Source organism: Salmo salar, unplaced genomic scaffold, assembly GCF_965601325.2.
Source record: "Salmo salar unplaced genomic scaffold, fSalSal1 ptg000468l, whole genome shotgun sequence".
Classification (NCBI taxonomy): Eukaryota; Metazoa; Chordata; class Actinopteri; order Salmoniformes; family Salmonidae; genus Salmo; species Salmo salar.
In genome coordinates, this window is record NW_027675396.1 from 507,223 (window position 1) to 534,676 (window position 27,454).

At 41.9% G+C, this 27,454-nt stretch overlaps 1 long non-coding RNA gene and 1 pseudogene across 2 annotated transcripts; one reads left to right on the forward strand and one right to left on the reverse strand.

Annotated features, from left to right (window-relative positions):
* Positions 1–758: 758 nt before the first annotated feature.
* LOC145876165 (uncharacterized) lies at positions 759–9,483 on the reverse strand (annotated as a pseudogene).
* Positions 9,484–16,299: 6,816 nt separating this feature from the next.
* On the forward strand, positions 16,300–24,000 carry LOC145876186 (uncharacterized). 2 transcript variants are annotated; one of them, XR_014391454.1, is made up of 4 exons: positions 16,300–16,684; positions 23,309–23,428; positions 23,598–23,739; positions 23,876–24,000. It is a non-coding gene; the product is annotated as an uncharacterized LOC145876186 (long non-coding RNA). The 2 variants fall into 2 exon arrangements; XR_014391453.1 differs by having other exon boundaries at positions 23,309–23,739.
* The last annotated feature ends 3,454 nt before the right edge of the window (positions 24,001–27,454 follow it).

Consider the following 27,454-nt stretch of genomic DNA (forward strand, 5'->3'; position numbering starts at 1 on the left):
ATATCCTACATTTCTTTTGGACAAGTTTGCTCACCACCAACAGAAAACAACTTCCATTTCACATTATAATCAACTAAAATGATTACCTTCTACAATATAAACATGGTGTCTACTGGCTTTCAACAATTAAAAACAAGAAAAAAAATGTCTAAATAATATACAGCATCTTTTCTCCTTCATCTTTCGTTCTATACAATCCTTCCTTAGCTTCTAGAACTCTCGTCCTCTTGGAACGAGCCCAAACAAAACTCATCTCCAATAGGACACAGACATGTCTGATTTCAAGAGGAAACTCCTGCAATATCCGTAGTAACTTTCCACCTCACTGTGGAGCTTCTCTCTCTTTTCAGGGTTCACTAGATAGGCATGTTGTTGGATCGGGGCCCAGTCCCCAATGTCATGCTCTAGTACATTTGGGTTGGCACATCTGAGAATGAACTCTGATATTCTAAAAACAGGGCAACAATGTCAATATAATTGTACCAAAAAATTGTCAGTTGGTTGCATAAATAATTAGGATTACTAAATGTTACATGAAATGTAAATATGAAATAGCCCCAATGTCAAAACACAGTTTTAACGTGTCCAAATCAATAACCAATATGCAGAAACAGTTTGGGATGAATTGAAAACCTAAACATAAAATGTGCTATATACACAAAACATCTGCCACAATAATCATATTACTTGTAATTTTTTTAAACAAGCACCTTGTTTTGACAAGTAGCAATAAATCACTGATATCCATTAGGGGGGAAATCAGGTTGTACGTGCTGTTGAAACTAACACAACTAAAAAACACACATGGAAATGGGAGATATATTTCACCTCACTGGTTAGAGGACAACCTGCAGAAGACAGTCAGCTACATTTTGGAATGATACATTTACATTTAGGGGTCGCTAAACAAAGGAACACTTACTTGTCATAACTCATCGATGTCATAACTCATCGATATCATGTTGAAATCAATTGCGCGAGAGGAGGGAGATGAGGTTGCACGTCCTGTAAAAACTAACAGCTCCAAAACCACACGGAATCTGGGAATAATGTGTACATCACTGGTTAGAGGACAATTTGTAGAAAACAGCTATCTACATTTTGATTCAAGTGGGTCACCAATGCTGTAAATGTAACACAGCTCTTTTTTTGTTAGTCACTTTTTGTTAAATCACATAAATAGTACTCCTCCAATTCAGAGCCTGGATTTCCCCCCTGAGGCTAATATCCATATCATGTTGAAATCAATAGAACAGGGGACAAACGTTTCGGCTTCTACATTGTGACATCATTAAAATATATTGATATCATTTAACAACTCCTTCATGTATTTTCTGATATTTGATCAGAGGTCTTTTATCAGATTATCTCTGGTCACAGCTATAAGGTTTCTCTCCTGTCTGTGTTCTCTTGTGTACTGTCAGCTCTCCAGATCGACCAAAACTCTTCCCACATTGATTACAGTTATAAGGTTTCTCTCCTGTGTGTATTCTCTGGTGCACTGTCAGAGAGCCAGACCTACTAAAACTCTTCCCACATTGATCACAGCTATAAGATTTCTCTCCTGTGTGTATTCTCTGGTGTCGAGTCAGTGTGCTAGGTGCAGCAAAACTCTTCCCACATTGATCACAGCTATAAGGTTTCTCTCCTGTGTGTGTTCTCTGGTGCACTCAGATCTCCAGATTGACCAAAACGCTTCCCACATTGACCACAGCTATAAGGTTTCTCTCCTGTGTGTGTTCTCTGGTGTAGAGTAAGATTTCTATACGTAGTAACACTCTTCCCACATTGATCACAGCTAAAAAACTTCTCTCCTGTGTGTGTTCTCTGGTGTACTGTCAGACCAGTAGATGAAACAAAACTCTTCCCACATTGAGTACAGCTATAAGGTTTCTCTCCTGTGTGAATTATCTGATGAATTTTAATGCCTGATGAGGAGGTGAATCTCTTCCCACAGTCAGAGCAGCAGTGAGTTCTCTTCCCTGTGGATCTCTGCAGGTGTTTCTTGAGGTGTTCTGATCTGGAGAGACTCTTCTCTTCCTCGTCAGCATCATGAGGTTGTTGAGGCTCCCCAGAGGATCCACGATAGTCCCATATCTCTCCTGTGTGAACAACAAAGTCAGACAGATGATTTAAAGGCCCACAACAGCGGTAATCCACTGTAAAAGGTGATGCCAACAGCATAGCCATGATGTTATACAACAATTGATATCTGTAATGAATGTTAACATGATTTAACAATTGTCTTAAAATGAGCAAGAATAGTCATATTTTGTCTTGTTTTCACATTAGTAGTAACATCTAAGATTGTAGGCTAGAAATAAGTTATTCATGTTGTTGAAACTCGAAGCAGTGTGCCAGACGACTTTTGGTCTCCAATATAGGCCCCTTTCTGTGTTAGCTAAAATTGCGGCATGAGGGCGATGCACATGCAATTTGGTTGTAGAAACTCCTCCCTGCTAATGAGGAAACCACTAGTTATGGATGTAGTATGTCTGGTAATGAGGAAACCACTAGTTATGGATGTAGTATATCTGGTAATGAGGAAACCACTAGTTATGGATGTAGTATATCTGGTAATGAGGAAACCACTAGTTATGGATGTAGTATATCTGGTAATGAGGAAACCACTAGTTATGGATGTAGTATATCTGGTAATGAGGAAACCACTAGTTATGGATGTAGTATATCTGGTAATGAGGAAACCACTGGTTATGGATGTAGTATATCTGGTAATGAGGAAACAACTAGTTATGGATGTAATATATCTGGTAATGAGGAAACCACTAGTTATGGATGTAGTATATCTGAAATGGTGAGCAAAGATTTTAGTTTTTCACAATGTATTCTGAATGTGAATGGGGGAAACTCAGGGGAGTAACCTCCATTACCAGGTTGCTTATGAGTTCATTTCACACTACTTTGGATTATAATTGTAAGGCTTGTTTGAATTTCCTGCTTAATATAATGTTTGTGTCGTCATCGCAAATCAACCACTTTGTACTTAAAAAACACTTCAACCAGTAAAATGCTCTTTGGCTTTTCCATCAGCCTGACAATGAGGGTTTGTACACTGTTTGCCAAATTGGCCCATAACTTCACCTAACAACAATCATACCTATGTAATGAACGAAGAAGCACTTTGGTTGTTGTTGCATGACATACATAGTGTCCTCTAGGACCCATAACAATAACATAGACCTGCTGTAGGACCCATAACTTCACCTAACAACAACATAGACCTACTGTAGGACCCATAACTTCACCTAACAACAACATAGACCTACTGTAGGACCCATAACTTCACCTAACAACAACATAGACCTACTGTAGGACCCATAACTTCACCTAACAACAACATAGACCTACTGTAGGACCCATAACTTCACCTAACAACAACATAGACCTACTGTAGGGCCCATAACAACAAATATAGGAAAATAGCTCTGTGTGTTGAACAATAGCCTATCCATCAAGGAACAGTTCTCTACACATTATGAGCAAAGTAGGGATGTTGGATCCAACGTGGAGCGTATCTCTGTGTCCAAACAGACTAACGAGACCCTACTGTAAATCAACCAGACAATAACACATTATAAACATCCATTTGTTAGGGATGTTGGATCCAACATGGAGAACGGCATAACTGTCTTTACCAGAGTAATGAATGAAGAAGCACTTTGGTTGTTGTTGCATGTTGTGGCTTCTGTCATGTGACTGTCATTCAGAAAATGATTTCCTGGATCAGCTGATGATAGTTGAACATGTGACTGTAACTAAACAGCTACAGTATTAAGAATGATGTGTAATTATTGAAGAACTGCGTTAATGACAGTATCCATTTGGGTGTTGTCAATAAAGTTAAGGTGACTCTCGGTTAGAACCATTGGATTTAGTAAACTCTGAAATGATTTAGGATTTCTGTTCCCATGAAAACTGTTTTCCCAGCGTAACATAAGGAGACACTAAATGTTACGTAGGTAGAGAGCATTTCAGAGATCTGAATACAAAAAAACTGTCCTAACAGGACAATAACCTAAACCACAAGGCAAAATCTACACTGGAGGAGCTTACCAAGATGACATTGAATGTTCCTGAGTGGCCTAGTTACAGTTTGGACTTAAATCATCTTGAAAGTCTATAGCAAGACTTGAAAACGGCTTTCTAGCAATGATCAACAACCAACTTGACAGAACAGGAAGGATTTTAAAAAGAATAATGAATATTCACATGAAGATCAGTCTCCTATTGGATGACATCACGACTTCCCATCAAGCCAACTCCTTGGAGACCTTACTATGACATCACTCACTCCTTCTAGTTTGCAGTTGTCTAAAAAAACACTATTTTGCTCAAAACATTTATTTGTTTCCCATTAGTGTGTTTATACTTTACTGTATTTATATATCACTTTTCAACAGGAAAAGTTAAAAAATCCCTGGAGGACGTCATGAACAATTCATACAGTACAAAAACATATTTGAGTGTAGAATGCCCTTTTAAAAATCACACATTAGTTCAACAACTGCAGAGTTTGTGTCCCTGTTATATAAGATATTACTCACTGTATTTACTGGTGTTAATCAGATCAATGTCCCTGTTTTATTAGATAGTACTCACTGTATTTACTTGTGTTAATCAGATCAATGTCCCTGTTTTATTAGATAGTACTCACTGTATTTACTGGTGTTAATCAGATCAATGTCCCTGTTTTATTAGATAGTACTCACTGTATTTACTGGTGTTAATCAGATCAATGTCCCTGTTTTATAAGATATTACTCACTGTATTTACTGGTGTTAATCAGATCAATGTCCCTGTTTTATTAGATAGTACTCACTGTATTTACTGGTGTTAATCAGATCAATGTCCCTGTTTTAAACTGTTGGGGATAGGGGGCAGTATTTACACGGCCGGATAAAAAAACGTACCCAATTTAATCTGGTTACTACTCCTGCCCAGTAACTAGAATATGCATATAATTATTGGCTTTGGATAGAAAACACCCTAAAGTTTCTAAAACTGTTTGAATGGTGTCTGTGAGTATAACAGAACTCATATGGCAGGCAAAAATCTGAGAAGATTCTTACCAGGAAGTGGCCTGTCTGACAAGTTGTTGTCCATCTTGCCTCTGTTTATTGAAGACTGAGGATCTCTGCTGTAACGTGACACTTCCTATGGCTCCCATAGGCTCTCAGAACCCGGGAAAAAGCTGAATGACGTAATTCAAGGCCCAGGCTGAATCACATTATCGAATTGGGCAAGTGCTCTATCAGAGGGCCATTAGACGAGGCTCGTGCATGAGGGGATAGCATGCTTTTACTTTCTCTCTCGTTGAATGTAAACAGACTTTGCCGGTCGGAATATTATCGCTTTTTTATGAGAAAAGTGGCATAAAAATTGATTTTAAACAGCGGTTGACATGCTTCGAAGTACGGTAATGGAATATTTAGAATTTTTTTGTCACGAAATGCGCCATGCTCGTGACCCTTATTTACACTTCAGATAGTGTCTTGAACGCACGAACAAAACGCCGCTGTTTGAACATAACTATGGATTATTTGGGACCAAACCAACATTTGTTATTGAAGTAGAAGTCCTGGGAGTGCATTCTGACGAAGAACACCCAAGGTAATCAAACTTTTCTAATAGTAAATCGGAGTTTGGTGAATGCTAAACTTGCTGGGTGTCTAAATAGCTAGCCCTGTGATGCCGGGCTATCTACTTAGAATATTGCAAAATGTGCTTTCACCGAAAAGCTATTTTAAAATCGAGTGCATAGAGGAGTTCTGTATCTATAATTCTTAAAATAATTGTTATGTTTTTTGTGAACGTTTATCGTGAGTAATTTAGTAAATTCACTGGAAGTGTTCGGTGGGAAGGCTAGTCACATGCTAGTCACCTGCTAATGTAAAAAGCTGGTTTTTGATATAAATATGAACTTGATTGAACAGACATGCATGTATTGTATAACATAATGTCCTAAGATTGTCATCTGATGAAGATCATCAAAGGTTAGTGCTGCATTTTGCTGTGGTTTGGGTTTATGTGACATTATATGCTAGCTTGAAAAATGGGTGTCTGATTATTTCTGGCTGGGTACTCTGCTGACATAATCTAATGTTTTGCTTTCGTTGTAAAGCCTTTTTGAAATCGGACAGTGTGGTTAGATTAACGAGAGTCTTGTCTTTAAAATGGTGTAAAATAGTCATATGTTTGAGAAATTGAAGTAATAGCATTTCTAAGGTATTTGAAAAACGTGCCACGGGATTCAACTGGCTGTTGAGTAGGTGGGACGCAAGCGTCCCACCTAGCCCAGAGAGGTTAACACAGTGTCCAATGAAGGGCCAGATGTATACAAAATGGTGTCGTCTGCGTAGAGGTGGATCAAGGAATCACCCGCAGCAAGAGCAACATCGTTGGTATATACAGAGAAAAGAGTCGGTCTGAGAATTGAACCCTGTGGTACCCCCATAGAGACTGCCAAAGGTCCGGACAACAGGCCCTCCGATTTGACACAATGAACTCTGTCTGAGAAGTAGTTGGTGAACCAGGCGAGTCAGTCATTTGAGAAACCAAGGCTATTGAGTCTGCCGATAAGAATACAGTGATTGACAGAGTCGAAAGCCTTGGCCAGGTTGATGAAGACGGCTGCACAGTACTGTCTTTTATTGATGGCGGTTATGATATCGTTTAGTACCTTGAGCGTGGCTGAGGTGCACCCGTGACCAGCTCGGAAACTGGATTGCACAGCGGAGAAGGTATGGTGGGATTCAAAATGGTCAGTGATCTGTTTGTTAACTTGACTTTCAAAGACTTTAGAAAGGCAGGGCAGGATGGATATAGGTCTGTAACAGTTTGGGTCTAGAGTGTCACCCCCTTTAAAGAGGGGGATGACCACGGAAGCTTTCCAATCTTTAGGAATCTCGAGAAGATGGAAGAAGAAGGAGATTTTGTGGAGGCTTGGGGAAGTAGCTGCGGGGGGTGGGGAGCTGTTAGTGCAGTACGCCACAGGATGTTTTTGTGCTGGTTGAGGGCAGTCAGGTCTGGAGTGAACCAAGGGCTATATCTGTTCTTAGATCTATATTTTTTGAAAGGGGCATGCTTATTTAAGGTGGTGAGGAAATTATAATTAAAAAAACAACCAGGCATCCTCTACTGACGGGATGAGGTCAATATCCTTCCAGGAGACCCGGGCCAGGTCGATTAGAAAGTCGTGCTTGCAGAAGTGTTTTAGGGAGCGTTTGACAGTGATGAGGGGTGATCGTTCGACCGAGAACCCATAACAGATGCAGGCAATGAGGCAGAGATTGCTGAGATTCTGATTGAAAACAGCAGAGGTGTATTTGGAGGGCAAGTTGGTCAGGATAATATCTATGAGGGTGCCAATGTTTACGGATTTAGGGTTGTACCTGGTGGGTTCCTTGATAATTTGTGTGAGATTGAGGGCATCTAGCTTGGATTGTAGGACGGCCGGGGTGTTAACCTGTTGGGGCTAGGGGGCAGTATTTTCACGGCTGGATAAAAAAACGTACCCGATTTAATCTGGTTACTAATCCTACCCAGTAACTAGAATATGCATATACTTATTATATATGGATAGAAAACACCCTAAAGTTTCTAAAACTGTTTGAATGGTGTCTGTGAGTATAACAGAACTCATTTGGCAGGCAAAACCCTGAGACATTTTCTGACAGGAAGTGGATACCTGATGTGTTGAATTACCTTTAAGCCTATGCCATTGAAACACACAGGGGTTGATTAATGTTTTGGCACTTCCTATTGCTTCCACTAGATGTCACCAGCCTTTACAAAGTGTTTTGAGTCTTTTACTGTGAGATCTGACCGAACAAGTGCCATGGAACGGTGATGGCCGATTAGACTCTGGCGCGCGAGTTCATGTTGGGTACCCTCGTTCCAATACGTTATAAAAGAGAATGCATTCGTCCACCTTGAATATTATTCATGTTCTGGTTAAAAAAGGCCCTAATGATTTATGCTATACAACGTTTGACATGTTTGAACGAACGTAAATATATTTTTTCCCCTCGTTCATGAAGTGAAGTCCGGCGGGCTTAGATCATGTGCTAACAAGACGGAGATTTTTGGACATAAATGATGAGCTTTTTTGAACAAAACTACATTCGTTATGGACCTGTGATACCTGGAAGTGACATCTGATGAAGAGAATCAAAGGTAATGGATTATTTACATAGTATTTTCGATTTTAGATCTCCCCAACATGGCGGCTAGTCTGTATCGCAACGCGTATTTTTCTGGGCGCAGTGCTCAGATTATTGCAAAGTGTGATTTCCCAGTAAGGTTATTTTTAAATCTGGCAAGTTGATTGCGTTCAAGAGATGTAAATCTATAATTCTTTAAATGACAATATAATATTTTACCAATGTTTTCTAATTTTAATTATTTAATTTGTGGTGCTGACTTGACTGCCGGTTATTGGAGGGAAACGATTTCCTCAACATCAATGCCATAGTAAAACGCTGTTTTTGGATATAAATATGAACTTGATAGAACTAAAAATGCATGCATTGTCTAACATAATGTCCTAGGAGTGTCATCTGATGGAGATTGTAAAAGGTTAGTGCATCATTTTAGCTGGTTTTATGGTTTTGGTGACCCTGTCTTTGAATTGACAAAACATTACACACAGCTATTGTCAATGTACTCTCCTAACATAATCTAACTTTATGCTTTCGCCGTAAAACCTTTTTGAAATCGGACAACGTGGTTAGATTAAGGAGATGTTTATCTTTCAAAGGGTGTAAGATAGTTGTATGTTTGAAAAATTTGAATTTTGACATTTATTTGTTTTCAAATTTGCCGCTCTTGAAATGCACCTGCTGTTGATGGAGTGCACCACGGGGGGGACGCTAGCGTCCCACCTAGCCCATAGAGGTTAAGCATATCCCAGTTTAGGTCACCTAACAGAACAAACTCTGAAGATATATGGGGGCAATCGATTCACATATGGTGTCCAGGGCACAGCTGGGAGCTGAGGGGGGTCTGTAACAGGCGGCAACAGTGAGAGACTTATTTCTGGAGAGATTCTTTTTTTTAATTAGAAGCTTGAACTGTTTGGGCATGGACCTGGAAAGTATGACAGAACTTTGCAGGCCATCTCTGCAGTAGATAGCAACTCCTCCCCCTTTGGCAGTTCTATCTTGACAGATAATGTTGTAGTTGGGAACGGAAATTTCAGAATTTTTGGTGGCCTTCCAAAGCCAGGATTCAGACATGGCTAGGACATCAGGGTTGGCGGAGTGTGCTAAAGCAGTGAATAAAATAAACTTAGGGAGGAGGCTTCTGATGTTAACATGCATGAAACCAAGGCTTTTACGGTTACAGAAGTTAACAAATGAGAGCGCCTGGAGACACACAGGGCCTGGGTTAACCTCTACATCACCAGAGGAACAGAGGAGGAGGAGGATGAGGGTAAGGCTAAAGGTTATCAGAACTGGTCATCTAGTGCGTTGGGAACAGAGAATAAAAGGAGCAGATTTCTGGGCGTGGTAGGATAGATTCAAGGCATAATGTACAGACAGGGGTATGGTAGGATGCGGGTACAGTGGAGGTAAACCTAGGTGTTGAGTGACGATAAGAGAGGTTGCATTTCTGGAGGCACCAGTTATGAGGTCACCGCATGTGTGGGAGGTGGGACAAAAGAGTTCTCTGAGGCATGTTCAGTGGGACTAGGGGCTCCGCAGTAAAATAAAACAATGATAACTACCCTAAACAACAGTATACAAGGCATATTGACATTAGAGAGAGACATAAAGCGAGGCATAAAGCAATCACAGGTGTTGATTGGGATAGCTAGCTAAGACAACAACGGGTAAGACAACAACAGTTAATCAGCTAAGATAATAACTGGTAAAGTGGCGATGAATGAGCAGAGAGGGTCAGTTAACTACATACGGGGCCTGAGTTCGAGGCTGTGGCCGACAGATAAACAAAACAAACAAAATGGAGTACCGTGATATTTTTACATAGTTGACAATGGCAATAAAAAAAAATCCCTCCCTCTAGTCAGGTTATAGTGATGACTGGCTCCCTCCCTCTAGTCAGGTTATAGTGATGACTGGCTCCCTCTAGTCAGGTTATAGTGATGACTGGCTCCCTCCCTCTAGTCAGGTTATAGTGATGACTGGCTCCCTCTAGTCAGGTTATAGTGATGACTGGCTCCCTCTAGTCAGGTTATAGTGATGACTGGCTCCCTCCCTCTAGTCAGGTTATAGTGATGACTGGCTCCCTCCCTCTAGTCAGGTTATAGTGATGACTGGCTCCCTCTAGTCAGGTTATAGTGATGACTGGCTCCCTCCCTCTAGTCAGGTTATAGTGATGACTGGCTCCCTCTAGTCAGGTTATAGTGATGACTGGCTCCCTCTAGTCAGGTTATAGTGATGACTGGCTCCCTCCCTCTAGTCAGGTTATAGTGATGACTGGCTCCCTCCCTCTAGTCAGGTTATAGTGATGACTGGCTCCCTCCCTCTAGTCAGGTTATAGTGATGACTGGCTCCCTCCCTCTAGTCAGGTTATAGTGATGACTGGCGCCCTCCCTCTAGTCAGGTTATAGTGATGACTGGCTCCCTCCCTCTAGTCAGGTTATAGTGATGACTGGCTCCCTCCCTCTAGTCAGGTTATAGTGACGACTGGCTCCCTCCCTCTAGTCAGGTTATAGTGACGACTGGCTCCCTCCCTCTAGTCAGGTTATAGTGATGACTGGCTCCCTCCCTCTAGTCAGGTTATAGTGACGACTCCCTCCCTCTAGTCAGGTTATAGTGATGACTGGCTCCCTCCCTCTAGTCAGGTTATAGTGACGACTGGCTCCCTCCCTCTAGTCAGGTTATAGTGACGACTGGCTCCCTCTAGTCAGGTTATATTGATGACTGGCTCCCTCCCTCTAGTCAGGTTATAGTGATGACTGGCTCCCTCCCTCTAGTCAGGTTATAGTGATGACTGGCTCCCTCCCTCTAGTCAGGTTATAGTGATGACTGGCTCCCTCTAGTCAGGTTATAGTGATGACTGGCTCCCTCCCTCTAGTCAGGTTATAGTGATGACTGGCTCCCTCTAGTCAGGTTATAGTGATGACTGGCTCCCTCCCTCTAGTCAGGTTATAGTGATGACTGGCTCCCTCCCTCTAGTCAGGTTATAGTGATGACTGGCTCCCTCCCTCTAGTCAGGTTATAGTGATGACGGGCTCCCTCTAGTCAGGTTATAGTGATGACTGGCTCCCTCCCTCTAGTCAGGTTATATTGATGACTGGCTCCCTCCCTCTAGTCAGGTTATATTGATGACTGGCTCCCTCCCTCTAGTCAGGTTATAGTGATGACTGGCTCCCTCCCTCTAGTCAGGTTATAGTGATGACTGGCTCCCTCCCTCTAGTCAGGTTATATTGATGACTGGCTCCCTCCCTCTAGTCAGGTTATAGTGATGACTGGCTCCCTCCCTCTAGTCAGGTTATAGTGATGACTGGCTCCCTCCCTCTAGTCAGGTTATAGTGATGACTGGCTCCCTCCCTCTAGTCAGGTTATAGTGATGACTGGCTCCCTCCCTCTAGTCAGGTTATAGTGATGACTGGCTCCCTCTAGTCAGGTTATAGTGACGACTGGCTCCCTCCCTCTAGTCAGGTTATAGTGACGACTGGCTCCCTCCCTCTAGTCAGGTTATAGTGATGACTGGCTCCCTCCCTCTAGTCAGGTTATAGTGATGACTGGCTCCCTCCCTCTAGTCAGGTTATAGTGATGACTCCCTCCCTCTAGTCAGGTTATAGTGACGACTGGCTCCCTCCCTCTAGTCAGGTTATAGTGACGACTGGCTCCCTCCCTCTAGTCAGGTTATAGTGATGACTGGCTCCCTCTAGTCAGGTTATAGTGATGACTGGCTCCCTCCCTCTAGTCAGGTTATAGTGATGACTGCCTCCCTCCCTCTAGTCAGGTTATAGTGATGACTGGCTCCCTCCCTCTAGTCAGGTTATAGTGATGACTGGCTCCCTCTAGTCAGGTTATAGTGATGACTGGCTCCCTCCCTCTAGTCAGGTTATATTGATGACTGGCTCCCTCTAGTCAGGTTATAGTGATGACTGGCTCCCTCTAGTCAGGTTATAGTGATGACTGGCTCCCTCCCTCTAGTCAGGTTATAGTGACGACTGGCTCCCTCCCTCTAGTCAGGTTATAGTGACGACTGGCTCCCTCCCTCTAGTCAGGTTATAGTGACGACTGGCTCCCTCCCTCTAGTCAGGTTATAGTGACGACTGGCTCCCTCCCTCTAGTCAGGTTATAGTGACGACTGGCTCACTCCCTCTAGTCAGGTTATAGTGACGACTGGCTCCCTCCATCTAGTCAGGTTATAGTGACGACTGGCTCCCTCCCTCTAGTCAGGTTATAGTGATGACTGGCTCCCTCCCTCTAGTCAGGTTATAGTGATGACTGGCTCCCTCCCTCTAGTCAGGTTATAGTGATGACTGGCTCCCTCTAGTCAGGTTATAGTGATGACTGGCTCCCTCTAGTCAGGTTATGTTGACGACTGGCTCCCTCCCTCTAGTCAGGTTATAGTGATGACTGGCTCCCTCCCTCTAGTCAGGTTATAGTGATGACTGGCTCCCTCCCTCTAGGTCAGGTTATAGTGATGACTGGCTCCCTCCCTCTAGTCAGGTTATAGTGATGACTGGCTCCCTCTAGTCAGGTTATGTTGATGACTGGCTCCCTCCCTCTAGTCAGGTTATAGTGATGACTGGCTCCCTCCCTCTAGTCAGGTTATAGTGATGACTGGCTCCCTCCAGTCAGGTTATAGTGATGACTGGCTCCCTCCCTCTAGTCAGGTTATAGTGATGACTGGCTCCCTCCCTCTAGTCAGGTTATAGTGATGACTGGCTCCCTCCCTCTAGTCAGGTTATAGTGATGACTGGCTCCCTCCCTCTAGTCAGGTTATAGTGATGACTGGCGCCCTCCCTCTAGTCAGGTTATAGTGATGACTGGCTCCCTCCCTCTAGTCAGGTTATAGTGATGACTGGCTCCCTCCCTCTAGTCAGGTTATAGTGATGACTGGCTCCCTCCCTCCCTCTAGTCAGGTTATAGTGACGACTGGCTCCCTCTAGTCAGGTTATGTTGACGACTGGCTCCCTCCAGTCATTTGTGTGTTTTAATTATTTAATCAAACAGCGTGCTTAAAGCATCAGACAAGTTCAGTACATATAGTTGATTTTATTAAAACACATGGGGTGATTGGTAGAAAGAACAGATGACTCTTGGTTGACCAAGATTTATTTTAGTTGGGGACAGCACTAGAACATGATGTTGGGGCTCCAGAGTGGCGCAGCGGACACTGCATCTCAGTGCTTGAGGCTTCACTACAGACACCCTGGTTCAAATCCAGGCTGTATCACAACCGGCCGTGATTTGGAGTCCCATAGGGCGGCGCACAATTGGCCCAGCGTTTTCCGGGGTAGGCAGTCATAGTAAATAAGAATTTGTTCTTAACTGACTTGCCTAGTTAAAGAAAGGTTACATTTAAATACATTTAAAAAATAGAGTTTCATGACAAACCATTTTTTACAAATCCGGCAAGGCACCAATTTTGAGAAGGGTTTAAAACAAAGGTTTCAAACCAATTCATGAATGTAATTGAATCTAGGTATGTCTTGGTAGCTTTTCGGTGAAAGCACATTTTGCAATATTTTGAGTAGATAGCCCAGCATCACAGGGCTAGCTATTTAGACACCCACCAAGTTTAGCCCTCACCAAAGTCAGATTTACTATACAAAAAATGTTATTACCTTTGCTGTTCTTCGTCAGAATACACTCCCAGGACTTCTACTTCAATAACAAATGTTGGTTTGGTTCAAAATAATCCATAGTTATGTTCAAATATCCTCTGTTTTGTTCGTGCGTTCAAGACACTATCCGAAGGGTAAATAAGGGTGACGCGCCCGACGCGTTTCGTGACAAAACATTTCTAAATATTCCATTACCGTACTTCGAAGCATGTCAACCGCTGTTTAAAATCAATTTTGATGCCATTTTTCTCGTAAAAAAGCGATAATATTCCGACCGGGAAACCGTGTTTTAGTTCAAAGACAGAGAAAATAAAAACATGGGGTCGCCTCGTGCACGCGCCTCAGTCTCATTGTCCTCTGATAGACCACTTACCAAAGGCGCTAATGTTTTTCAGCCAGGGGCTGCAAAGACATCATTCAGCTTTTTCCCGAGTTCTGAGAGCCTATGGGAGCCGTAGGAAGTGTCACGTTACAGCAAAGATCCTAAGTTTTCAATAAAGAGAGTCAAGAAGCCCAAGGAATGGTCAGAGAGGGCACTGTCTGTACAGAATCTTCTCAGGTTTTTGCCTGCTTTGGATAGAAAACACCCTAAAGTTTCTAAAACTGTTTGAATGGTGTCTGTGAGTATAACAGAACTCATATGGCAGGCAAAAACCTGAGAAGATTTCATGCAGGAAGTGGCCTGTCTGACAAGGTGTCGTTCATCTTGCCTCTGTTTATTGAAGACTGAGGATCTCTGCTATAACGTGACACTTCCTACGGCTCCCATAGGCTCTCAGAAGGCGGCAAAAAACTGAATCGTGGCAACAACAGAAAAGCAGATGCGGAAACGAAAAAGGCAGGTCTTAAACCGCAGCCGTCGACACAGCAGTTCTTAAAATTGGAAGTAAACATAGACAAAGCTATATTAAAATTGTCAGTCTAGAGCACCAGTGAAAGGGATTTCAAAATGGGAGAAGTTAGGAGCAATTTATATAAGGACGGTATTTGGTATCATGATAAGTTACCAATACTACCTAAGTCATTGTTTAGAAATGCGGCAAGATTGACACAAGGGCAGAGCCATGTGTCAACAGGGGGATAGTATAGCAGGTTCGGAAAAACTTTGTAGCCTATTGGATAACAAACTACTTAAAAAAAACATTTTTTTATAATAGATAAGTATATTAAATGGGAAGAAGCGGTCCCAACTTACTGGGTGGACACGATTAGGGTAGTTGGGATATAGATATATATATAGAAACAGATGGAGTATAATGAAGGCCAGGGTTTTTGACTGTAATCCAGAGCAAGGGAAGTATTGCTTGAAGATAGGAATGACCATTAAAAGCATAAAGAAAGAGGATTTAGGGTTAGGGTATGTTGGCCTTGACCAGATCATAGTCGACACTGCAGTACCATTCCGAGTAGTAGAGGTTAGGACAGGAGATAGTTCTACCGCCAGCCAGAATACCAGTAGTACCCCTGATAAAACGGACATTACCCGTGTAGTCATCCAGAGCCAAGGACCGGTGAGGATAGTTCAGACAAAAGATCTTAAGGAAGTGATTGAGGTGGAGACTTGGTTTGGGGATTCCAACCTATGGCTGGAATGGATTCAGTATACAGCTAGATCAGTAGCTAAAGAAGAAGGTTATGCCTGCGCAACAGCCAAACTTCAGTTGACAACCATCCCCTTTCTACTCGATGGAATTAATTTACCAAGGGGAATGGCCTGAATGGTAAAGCTGTTCATGAAGGCAAGGAAGCCAGACAGTTGCACTGATCTGCATTATCTGTATCCTATGCGCCCATTAGATCCAGACTTCCCCCTTTCACAGTCGCAGGAGGAGACTATTATTGTGTGGCTCGACACAACACACACGGATGGAACGTAGGGGAAGTAAGAACATGCAATAGGACAGAGAATGTTACAACTGACGAGACAATGAGGGACCTGACTGGGTGGTTGAGTTCCGAGGACTTTAGTAAGATAAAAAGGCAGAGAGCGAATGTCTGGTGGTTGTGTGGAGGTATGAAGCTGTGGCCAAACCTGCCTGCAAATTGGACTGGTATTTGTGCATTGGTACAGTTAGGCATGCCCTTCACCCTTATACAACACAAAGACCTAGTGCCAGGTGAAAGAGAGGGGAGGAGTGCTCCGTCAGGGTCCTTTGATGATATAATTTACATTGATAGGATTGGGGTTCCAAGGGGGGTGCCTGATGAGTTTAAAGCTAGGAATCAGATATGGGCTGGATTGGTATCAAGTCTTTTTTGGTGGTCGACTCTCAATAAAAATCTGGATTGGATAAATTACATTTATTATAACCAACAGCGTTTCATCAACTATACCAGAAAGGCAATTAAAGGGTTAGCAGAACAGACAGCTGTGACCACTTTGATGGTATTGCAGAATAGAATAGCTTCGGATATGCTTCTGGCTGAAAAGGGTGGTGTGTGTGTGATGTTCGGATCTGAACGCTGTACTTTCATTCCTGAGAACACAGCTCCAGATGGATCAGTGACCAAGGCCCTGGCCGGTCTAAACAATTTAGCTCAGGAGTTAGCAGAATATTCCGGGGTGGACACGGCACTCACGGGATGGTTTGATAGTACGTTCGGAAAATGGAAAAAGGTTGTAATCACTGTGTTGTGGGCTGCTTTCACCTGTATGACTGTGTTGATATTATGTGGTTGTTGTTTGGTCCCTTGTGCGAGAGGTCTCATTTCCAGGGCTCTGGAGAGATCGATGACGGAGCAGATGGTGAGATACGGACCGATTCCAAGTTCAGACCAGTGGGATGACAAATACCTAACGCCGAGCCTGGTGGAGGATTCATTCAATTACGAGGAGCCCATGTTAGACGAGACCATCTTTAATGTTTAGGAAGACTGTTTCTCTAAATGAAGGTCATAGCAAAAATCCTAATCCGAAGAGTTATGACTGGACATAGGCTTAGAACAGTCATTGATAAGTATGTAATGAAATACATGTATTTGTTTTTTTTGATTTAGTTTGATTTTGTGTGACATTTCTGAATCCAATAAAATTAGATGTGTTATAGTGTATGTGAAATATTTAGCCAATAGGGTGGATTGTAGTGGAAATAATATGATTAAAGGTTTGACTAAAGGATTTCACCCTGAAAAGGTATAACCGAGTGATTATAAGATGAATGTACTAATGTGTGTGTGTCGGAAAAGTTGAAGCTTAATGATTTAGCAATGTAAGCAACCAGACAGCAGACAACTTGTGACCACTGTGAAACTGATAACAGGAAGAAGGTCTCCCCACCCAGGGAGGGGAGAAACCTTTAGGCTTGCAGTAGATTATGTAACATGGGGCAGGATATGATAAGCAATGTATGAGATGGAGAAGACTTGTAAATAAGCATTGACAGTGTTAAAGAAGAGGAGGGGCATTTGTAAGGGGTATGACATATGGTATGACCAAATGTCAGGTATAAAAGGCTGTGTACATTGTATGATATTCAGAGCTCTCATAAATAAACATTCTGACCAATTGTAGGCTGGCTCTCCGTCTGCTTCATCCAACCAGAATCTTACACCCTCTGGGGGGCAGACTGAGTAGTTTAATTGAAGTTCGGTTTATGAACATTGGGAACAGAATTCCCATGACAATTTGGTCCTTCGAGCCGGATTCCAACATCTGTCCCTGTCTTCCTAAGGTAACACGCCGAAAACCGTGTACGGGCGGGTGATTGACTCGTAAATTGTCCTGTCCCCTGAAATTGGGGTTCCATATCAGGCCGGTAAATATCTAAGGTCGACAGGGACGGTGACGGAATCCAACCTACATTGCCTTTCCCAGCCTACAAGACAAAGGTCAGTAAATCTTTATTTACGCGGATTTGGGGGAATAATACCTGTATGATTGCATGTAGTGGATAAGGGAGTTAGTGTAGTCTAGGTGTTAAACGCCAAAATATCCGTTGGGGCATACTAACCTGGTGACCTGTCTTTAGAATATTGTGTGGAGAACCCTGATATAGGTAGTATTCTATGCAATTGGAAGAGAGGAATTGGGTGTAGAGCCATCCTAGGCAAGGTGTGGGGGGGTCCGTGATGACCCTAGGTATCTGTGGCCACTACCAATGTAAACTATCTAATGTTGAGACCTAAAGGTTAAACTGGTCGATATACATTAGGCAAGCTAATGCGCTTAGATCTAAAGGATAACTGATCTAGAGTATATTAGCGGGGAGGGTAGTCGAGATCTAACAGGGCGCAAAAATTGGTCTGACTATTCTATGGAAGGAGGAAGCACACACACATAGATTGTGAAAAGCACATACACAGAGATCGTGTGCATAGAGTGTGAGCACCCACACAGAGAGGAGTGATAAACACATAGATTGTGATACACATAGAAGGTTTAAATGGAAACAGAGTAAAAGTATATATACATAGATTAAAGATAATAACAGATTATAGAAACACACGCATAGATTGTGCAGCCTAATAATAAATAGTTATTGAATAACCATGGGTGGCAAACCCTCAAAGGAGGTGCAGGAATTAACTGGAGATGAGCAGTATATGGAGTTAAATGTTATAAAATAAATATTTATTTCAGTTTAATGTGGAGAAGGAAGTATGAATTTGATGGAAGTTTGGACATAGAAAAGTCGGGACTAATGATAAGAAAGATACATAAGGTATGTGGGGACAAGACAGGGAAACAGCAGGTCGAGGGTTAGACATAGCCAGGGTGTGGCTGTCTGAAGCCTGGAGAAGAAGGTGAGAAGGCAAGTCTAGAGAAAGAGAGAGAGAAAGTTGAAGAAGGATATCAGCAGCGAAAAAATTATGTCCGTTTGAGATAGGTTTACTGACCAGTTAAAAGTAACTTGTGTATGTGTGAGACCTAATAACTTATCAAAAGTCACAATAGTAATTATTCCTAAATTCTGAGAAGGGGAAAAAGAGACAGAAACAACGAGGAAGAGAGCAGAGGGTGAAAAGAAAAAGGAAGTTACTAAGAAAGTTGAAAAGTTGGTTTGGCAATTTACATGTTACTTTTAAGTCTTGGACATTTCATAATTGTGAAGTCGAAAGAGAAGAGAAAGTTGAGAAGTTGGTTTTACTCTTACGATAGAGGAAAGGCAGAACGTTGTTGGAGTAGAGGTTATATATTTTTTAGATTGTTTAGTTAACCTGTTTAGGATAGGGGGCAGTATTGACACGGCTGGATAAAAAACATACCCGATTTAATCTGGTTACCACTCCTACCCAGTAACTAGAATATGCATATACTTATTACATATGGATAGAAAACACCCTAAATTTTCTAAAACTGTTTGAATGGTGTCTGTGAGTATAACAGAACTCATTTGGCAGGCAAAACCCTGAGACATTTTCTGACAGGAAGTGGATACCTGATGTGTTGTATTACCTTTAAACCTATCCCATTGAAAAACACAGGGGCTGAGGAATATTTTGGCACTTCCTATTGCTTCCACTAGATGTCACCAGCCTTTACAAAGTGTTTTGAGTCTTCTGGAGGGAGATCTGACCGAACAAGAGCCATGGAACGATGATGTCCCATTAGACACCTGGCGCGCGAGTTCATGTTGGGTACCCTCGTTCCAATACGTTATAAAAGAGTATGCATTCGTCCACCTTGAATATTATTCATGTTCTGGTTAAAAAAGGCCCTAATGATTTATGCTATACAACGTTTGACATGTTTGAACGAACGTAAATATATTTTTTCCCCTCGTTCATGACGAGAAGTCCGGCTGGCTTAGATCATGTGCTAACAAGACGGAGATTTTTGGACATAAATGATGAGCTTTTTTGAACAAAACTACATTCGTTATGGACCTGTGATACCTGGAAGTGACATCTGATGAAGAGAATCAAAGGTAATGGATTATTTACATAGTATTTTTGATTTTAGATCTCCCCAACATGACGTCTAGTCTGTATCGCAACGCGTATTTTTCTGGGCGCAGTGCTCAGATTATTGCAAAGTGTGATTTCCCAGTAAGGTTATTTTTAAATCTGGCAAGTTGATTGCGTTCAAGAGATGTAAATCTATAATTCTTTAAATGACAATATAATATTTTACCAATGTTTTCTAATTTTAATTATTTAATTTGTGACGCTGACTTGACTGCCGGTTATTGGAGGGAAACGATTTCCTCAACATCAATGCCATAGTAAAACGCTGTTTTTGGATATAAATATGAACTTGATAGAACTAAAAATGCATGCATTGTCTAACATAATGTCCTAGGAGTGTCATCTGATGGAGATTGTAAAAGGTTAGTGCATCATTTTAGCTGGTTTTATGGTTTTGGTGACCCTGTCTTTGAATTGACAAAACATTACACACAACTATTGTAAATGTACTGTCCTAACATACTCTAAATTTATGCTTTCGCCGTAAAACCTTTTTGAAATCGTAAAACGTGGTTAGATTAAGGAGATGTTTATCTTTCAAAGGGTGTAAAATAGTTGTATGTTTGAAAAATTTGAATTTTGACATTTATTTGGATTCAAATGTGCCGCTCTTGAAATGCACCTGCTGTTGATGGAGTGCACCACGGGTGGCACGCTAGCGTCCCACCTAGCCCATAGAGGTTAAGAAGGGGAGGTTCATAGATTTGAAGTACAGTGAAATTATCATCATTATTAGGTTTTGTTTGTAGTGAACTTTTTGGTTATACACACACATGGAATCGTTGAAGTTTTATTTTCTGAGTTTTAATTAAATATGTGATAAGGGAATGTCTGGGAACCTGGGATCCAACATGTATAAAATGTCTGATGGTTTTTCTTTAATTTGTCTAATATAATAAGAAACACCATTTTGAAAGGGTGGTATGACTTTTGACCTCTTTCATGGCACCCCTTTGTGGTCTGATCAGCCTCATGGGAGGGCCATTTGGATGATGAATTTAAGGTCATTTGTAATATTGGTTTTAAGGAAATTTGTATAATTGATAATGATGATGGAGTTTAAAGTTCTTAGACACATTGGTAATTTGAACCAATGAGAAGACAGAATGACGATAAGGGTACAATAATTTTTCTTTGTGGAGTAGTTCAGATTAGTGAATTTGATCTGATTATGTTATTTGAATATCTTTTGACCAGTAGTGGTATTTTTATACATTATAAAGCTACGTTTATCTGTGGTTGGATGCAGTGTAAGGAATTTAACACAACAAGGTTGTGAAATTGCCATAATATTATTATTATATTTAGCCAGAATAAGCGTAATAACGGTAGACTTAGGTTAACCTCTTACATCTAGACGTTCCGCTAGCGGAACACCTGCTCCAATATCCAATGATAGGCGTGGCGCGAATTACAAATTCCTCAAAAATACAAAAACTTCAATTTTTCAAACATATGACTATTTCACAGCATTTTAAAGATAAGACTCTCCTTTATCTAACCACACTGTCCGATTTCAAAAAGGCTTTACAGCGAAAGCAAAACATTAGATTATGTCAGCAGAGTACCAAGCCAGAAATAATCAGACACCCATTTTTCAAGATAGCATATAATGTCACAAAAACCCAGAAGACAGCTAAATGCAGCACTAACCTTTGATGATCTTCATCAGATGACACACCTAGGACATTATGTTATACAATACATGCATGTTTTGTTCAATCAAGTTCATATTTATATCAAAAAACAGCTTTTTACATTAGCATGTGACGTTCAGAACTAGCATACAAACTTCCGGAGGAATTTGCTAACATTTTACTAAATTACTCACGATAAACGTTCACAAAAAGCATAACAATTATTTTAAGAATTATAGATACAGAACTCCTCTATGCACTCGATATGTCCGATTTTAAAATAGCTTTTTGGTGAAAGCACTTTTTGCAATATTCTAAGTACATAGCCCAGCCATCACGGGCTAGCTATTTAGACACCCGGCAAGTTTAGCCTTCACCAAAATCAGATTTACTATCATAAAACTTTGATTACCTTTTGTTGTCTTCGTCAGAATGCACTCCCAGGACTGCTACTTCAATAACAAATGTTGGTTTGGTCCAAAATAATCCATCGTTATATCCGAATAGCGGCGTTTTGTTCGTGCGTCCCAGACACTATCCGAAATGGTAAATCAGGGTTGCGCGCATGGCGCAATTCGTGACAAAAAATGTCTAAATATTCCATTACCGTACTTCGAAGCATGTCAACCGCTGTTTAAAATCAATTTTTATGCAATTTATCTCGTAAAAAAGCGATAATATTCCGACCGGGAATCTCCTTTTCGGCAAACAGAGGAAAAATCACAAAGACGGGGGCGGCCAGGTCACGCGCCTAAACCCACAGTCCCTTGATCGGCCACTTGAGAAAGGCGATAATGTGTTTCAGCCTGGGGCTGGGATGACGACATTCTGTTTTTTCCCGGGCTCTGAGCGCCTATGGACGACGTAGGAAGTGTCACGTTAGAGCAGAGATCCTTAGTAAAAGATAGAGATGGAAAAGAAGTTCAAGAAATGGTCAGACAGGCCACTTCCTGTAAAGGAATCTCTCAGGTTTTGACCTGCCATTTGAGTTCTGTTATACTCACAGACACCATTCAAACAGTTTTAGAAACTTTGGAGTGTTTTCTATCCAAAGACAATAATTATATGCATATTCTAGTTAATGGGCAGGAGTAGTAACCAGATTAAATCAGATATGTTTTTTATCCAGCCGTGAAAATACTGCCCCCTAGCCATAACAGGTTAAGAAGGTAGAGCAGGGCTTTATTATGGACAGACTTCTCCCCATCTTAGCTACTGTCGTATCAATATGTTTTGACCATGGCAGTTTACAATCCAGGGTTACTCCAAGCAGTTTAGTCACCTCAACTTGCTCAATTTCCACATTATTCATTACGAGATGAACAGGTGAGCAGTACGCGTCTATGAAATGAGAGCATGAACAGTGTGAGGACCGTTAAAACGTCTTAGGGCTAGGGGGCAGTTTTCGGAAGTTCAGAGATTCTTGCGAGCCCAAAGTAAAATGCCTGTTACTCAGGCCCAGAAGCTATGCATAGAATTGGTAGATTTGGAAAGAAAACACTCTGACGTTTCCAAAATTGTTCAAATAATGTCTGTGAGTATAACAGAACAGATATGGCAGGCGAAAACCAGAAGAAAATCCGACCAGAAAATAAATAAATAAAATCACAGGCTCATAGTTTGTAAAGCTATTGAAAACTCCTATGTCCGTCACCCAGATTGCAATTCATAATAGCTTCCACTAGATGTCAACAGTATTTATTCATGGTTTTGAGGCTTCTATTTTTAAAAATAAATAAATATTTACACTTTCAGTGAGCTGACTGCTTGGGTCACATCAGTGTTTTTGTGCGCGATGGAGAGGGTGCACACTTGCGTATTTGTCATTCCTATTGAACACAGTACTTTCCGTATGAAATATTATAGTTTATTTACATTTTAGACAACCTGAGGATGATATAGACACATTATTTGACTTGTTTGGACGAAATTTACTGGTAGCTTTTAGAACTTCTTTGTCTGCATGTTGAAGGAGTGGATTTCTGAAGTCACGGCGCCTGGGCTCTGGGCCCCAGGGCAAAATTATTGCCCCCCCCCCACTCTGGGACCTATGGTTGCCACCAGTCTGCTTGCCGTTCTCAGTTATCGTCAGGTACTGTATGTGGATGATCAGGGCTTTATTCAGAAAAAGTTTCTTGGGCTACCTTGATTTGCCAAGTGGGCGAGATTTGAATTCCGTGTTTATCTTCATGGACAAACTTGTTGTTCAAACCTACGATGGCTCAGCTTCAAGGGAACGTATCTGCTGTTTGTATTTCCAGCTGAGTCCTCTCCTGTTCCATGATTTAACAAGCGATGACCACTCCACTACCATTGTCAACTACCTCCTCACATGAACTGGAAGCCACGTCTCATGTGGCCCACTCATCCACTGGCACATTGAATGTTTCCTCTCCAAGCACTGTGAGGGAACCCCTGTCAATTTTCTCTCATTACTTTATGTAGAGTCAATCACAAACACAATCACATTATTACACGTCTATGATTTTACTCCTTGCTTGGACTAACTCATTCTTAGCTCTTTTGTCTCACTGTGTAGTGTTTTTGTGTTATTGTCTTCCCAATCCTGTCCTGCACTGGTCAAGCCTCTGAACACCTCAACTCATGCCTCATACCCTCATTCAATCACTGCTGTGATCCCTTCCCAAAATGGTGTAAGTAGCCCTCTCATTCCTATTCCCCATAATATTGTACTATAAGTGTCTTTATTAAATGCTTTAGGTTAAAATAATTACTCTTTGACAATTTTAGAAACACATTTTGACGTCTCTGTGGGTCTCCCATCCTCCTCAACAACAGAAATGTCTAATAACTTCTAATACAATTCATCATTAATAATTCTGCAAGTTTTCTGTGTTCAGAAGCCTGATTCTACTCACTGTGGTAGTGTGGAAGTGTTGAGCTGTATTATTTGACCTGTGGTCCTGTTGTCCCCAGTTCCAGTGGTGAAGATAATGTCTTAATTGAGCTTCTTGTCTGTGACTGAGATACGTAATCTGCACATTTACTAAAACGTCAGCTCTCATCTCTCCCAATGTTCTCAATGTCAAACCATGAAGGCCGGGTAGTTTTTTTTCATGATTGCAACCCAGGTCGTTTTAGTCGGCTGGCCCTCGCTAAATATTCGTCGCCAGACCCACTGGCTCCAGGTCATCTACAAGTCTATGCTAGGTAAAGCTCCGCCTTATCTCAGCTCACTGGTCACGATAACAACACCCAACCGTAGCACGCGCTCCAGCAGGTACATCTCACTGGTCATCCCCAAAGCCAACACCTCCATTGGCCGCCTTTCCTTCCAGTTTTCTGCTGCCAGTGACTGGAACGAATTGCAAAAATCGCTGAAGCCGGAGACTTATTGCTCCCTCACTAACTTTAAACATCAGCTATCTGAGCAGCTAACCGATCGCTGCAGCTGTACACAGCCCATCTGTAAATAGCCCATCCAATCTACCTACCTCATCCCCATATTGTTTTTATTTACTTTTCTGCTCTTCTGCACACCAGTATCACTACTTACACATCATCATCTGCTCATCTATCACTCCAGTGTTAATCTGCTAAATTGTCATTACTTTGCTACTACGGCCTATTTATTGCCTTACCTCCTCACTCCATTTCCACACACTGTATATAGACTTTCTTTTTTCTTTTGTGTTGACTGTACGCTTGTTTATTCCATGTAACTCTGTGTTGTTGTTTCTGTCGCACTGCTTTGCTTTATTCTTGGCCAGGTCGCAGTTGTAAATGAGAACTTGTTCTCAACTGGCCTACCTAGTTAAATAAAGGACTTGTTCTCAACTAGCCTACCTGGTTAAATAAAGGTGAAATAATAAAAATAAAAAGATCCTATATCATAATGAATCAGATTGCATGGAGAGGGGGGACCTGATCCTAGATCGTAATGAATCAGATTACATGGAGAGGGGGGACCTGATCCTAGATCATAATGAATCAGATTACATGGAGAGGGGGGACCTGATCCTAGATCATAATGAATCAGATTACATGGAGAGGGGGGACCTGATCCTATATTATAATGAGTCAGATTACATGGAGAGGGGGGGACCTAATCCTATATCATAATGAATCAGATTACATGGAGAGGGGGGACCTGATCCTAGATCATAATGAATCAGATTACATGGAGAGGGGGGGACCTAATCCTAGATCATAATGAATCAGATTACATGGAGAGGGGGGGACCTGATCCTATATCATAATGAATCAGATTACATGGACAAAGGGGACCTGATCCTAGATCATAATGAATCAGATTACATGGAGAGGGGGGACCTGATCCTAGATCATAGTGAATCAGATTACATGGAGAGGGGAGACCTGATCCTAGATCATAATGACTCAGATTACATGGAGAGGGGGACCTGATCCTAGATCATAATGAATCAGATTACATGGAGAGGAGGGACCTGACCCTAGATCATAATGAATCAGATTACATGGAGAGGGGGGGGACCTGATCCTATATCATAATGAATCAGATTACATGGAGAGGGGGGACCTGATCCTAGATCATAATGAATCAGATTACATGGAGAGGGGGGACCTGATCCTAGATGATAATGAATCAGATTACATGGAGAGGGGGGACCTGATCCTATATCATAATGAATCAGATTACATGGAGAGGGTGGATCTGATCCTAGATCATAATGAATCAGATTACATGGAAAGGGGGGGACCTGATCCTATATCACCTTCCCTATACCCCCTCCTCTCCCCTACCTTCCCTATACCCCCTCCTCTCCCCTACCTTCCCTATACCCCCCCCTCCCCTATTATGTTGCATTATCATGTTTATTTGTTTGAATCTTGTCTTTGTTTGTGATCAGGTTAGACGAGAATGACTCCTCAACCCAAGAGGCCCTGGAGCAGCTGTGATCAGGTTAGAAGAGAATGACTCCTCAACCCAAGAGGCCCTGGAGAATCTGTGAGAGAGCATCAATGTTGAAGCATTTGGGGAAATTTAAAGAAGGTTTCCTGGAAAAGAGGATTGACTGTTACGTAAAGGGTCAGAGCCACTGAGTGGACAAAATATTAAGGATACCTTCCTAATATTGAGGTACGCCTGGTCAGTTTGTCATGAAAAGAAAGGTGTCCTTAATGTTTTGTGTAAATTACATAATAATTATACATTTATGGATTGTTTTATGTAGCCTATTGTTTTCTATTTATTCAACCTGCCATCTACCCACCTGGGGACTGAGGGTTATGAGAGAACCCCCACATCACTAGCTTCTCTTTATTCAACCTGCCATCTACCCACCTGGGGACTGAGGGTTATGAGAGAACCCCCACATCACTAGCTTCTCTTTATTCAACCTGCCATCTACCCACCTGGGGACTGAGGGTTATGAGAGAACCCCCACATCACTAGCTTCTCCATATTCAACCTGCCATCTACCCACCTGGGGACTGAGGGTTATGAGAGAACCCCCACATCACTAGCTTCTCTTTATTCATCCTGCCATCTACCCACCTGGGGACTGAGGGTTATGAGAGAACCCCCACATCACTAGCTTCTCTTTATTCAACCTGCCATCTACCCACCTGGGGACTGAGGGTTATGAGAGAACCCCCACATCACTAGCTTCTCTTTATTCAACCTGCCATCTACCCACCTGGGGACTGAGGGTTATGAGAGAACCCCCACATCACTAGCTTCTCTTTATTCAACCTGCCATCTACCCACCTGGGGACTGAGGGTTATGAGAGAACCCCCACATCACTAGCTTCTCTTTATTCAACCTGCCATCTACCCACCTGGGGACTGAGGGTTATGAGAGAACTCCCACATCACTAGCTTATCTTTATTCAACCTGCCATCTACCCACCTGGGGACTGAGGGTTATGAGAGAACCCCCACATCACTAGCTTGCATGTTCTGCAGCCTTGTAAAGATAAGGAGGGGACGACTGGGAGGCAGGTTGGCATTTATTGTCATGAATCTTGACCTGGAGGCAGGTTGGCATTTATTGTCATGAATCTTGCCCTGGAGGCAGTTCAGCAAAGTATCCCCTATTTGGAACAGGTACAAAGTAATACAATCCGATTTTAATCCTAACCTCAACCACACTGCTAATCCTTCCCTTAAATTAAG